Here is a 1426-nt window from a genome sequence, read left to right as displayed (position 1 = left end):
TCAGAGACATGGACCATGTACAGCAGGCACCTCAAAGCACTGGAGAGGTACCACCAATGCTCACGTATGTATGTATAAAATGATAGTGATTTCAAAGCATTGATTTTTTTAAATTATAATTGCATTGGTTATTCAGTGTATTCACGTGCTGCCCAGATTATTGTCAGATTTGCTCCTTGGCCAGCCCTTGACCGTGGGCAGACAGATCTAATGTAATGTATGGGGCCTGATCTTTTTGGCTGCTGCAGCTGGCTGGCAGTCGGGACGGGATCTTTGTTTACAGACGGTCGGTTCCTGGCCCTGCGCTTTTCCGCCTCCGACTCCTTTTGCCGGCGGTGGCATTGTGGCCACTGCTGGCCCGCAGTCTTTTTTCTTGTATTAGGATTTATTGGAACATTTGGCAACAGACTTAGGAAACGTACATTTCCATGACATCAACATAAATATTTGTGGGAGCCAGTGAAATATTAATTGCATTTGTGCTTGTTTAGGCTATTCTGTTCAGCAGCAAATTTTACATAGCAAACAAAATCAATAAAGAGGCCACTTAACAGAAGTGTCCCATAGCTTCAGACAGCGCAAATCCAAGGACAGCACACGAGAACCACTGCTGCTTCAGAGAAGGATTTCTGGCATGGCCAATAATAAGGCTACCAAAAACTGTTCCAATCCCAGCACCGGAACCAACCACTCCTACTGTGGCAGCTCCAGCACCAATAAACCTTGCAGCGGTGTCAATGGCCTGCCTTGCAGCACTCGTCTGGAACACTCAAAGCACTTCTGGAGTAAATGAATTCTGGCCCTGGGCCCTTCTCAGAAGTGCCGTGTTTCCCTCATCGTATCTGTGTATCTCACAATAGCAACAGTGAGGACTGATTGTCGGTCACCCGCTTGCAGATGGTGCCAGGCTCAGTGGAACTGGAGGCGATTTTCCAGACCGAGCCTCTGGTGTGAAGATGACTGACACAGAAAGTGGTCTGCAAAGAGCTCCAGATGCATTGACAGCCGCTGCTGCGGCCGAGACCACTTGAACTCAAGCGAACAGCGCAGCAGCGAAACGGTCAAATCCGGACAGTCGCCAGCCGAGACCGGCAAACATCCACAGCAGCGGCAGTCTTTGCCCCTCCCTCCTTCTCCTCTTCTTCCAGCAGCGGTCGGCCACTCCGCACCGGTTCGCTCTCCGCCGACTGGGGTTTTATTCCCCGGCAAGTCTCTATGGACCCCGGGGGTCCGCGAACCCCAGTTTAAGAACCACTGGTTTGTCGCGCAGTCACACGGCCTGCTATAATGGTTATTTTTCTATTATCTGAAGATTAGGAGAGCGTGAGGAAGCTCTTGTTCATTCCAGTGAACTAATGGCAGTAACAAGGGCGATGCGATATCACTAGATATTGTGGGTAGAAGGTCCCGTAGGGTGTGAAGACTC

The 1426-nt window shown here is 49.9% G+C and overlaps 1 pseudogene; it reads right to left on the bottom strand.

Annotated features, from left to right (window-relative positions):
- Positions 1-514: 514 nt before the first annotated feature.
- On the bottom strand, positions 515-1099 carry LOC147124936 (ATP synthase F(0) complex subunit C2, mitochondrial pseudogene; annotated as a pseudogene).
- Positions 1100-1426: the final 327 nt, after the last annotated feature.

Source organism: Somniosus microcephalus, chromosome 1 (assembly GCF_052327205.1).
Source record: "Somniosus microcephalus isolate GS21.2 chromosome 1, FLI_Smic_1.0, whole genome shotgun sequence".
Lineage (NCBI taxonomy): Eukaryota > Metazoa > Chordata > Chondrichthyes > Squaliformes > Somniosidae > Somniosus > Somniosus microcephalus.
The sequence above is the reverse complement of the archived record's forward strand: the minus strand, read 5'-3'. Positions and strand labels throughout refer to the sequence as shown.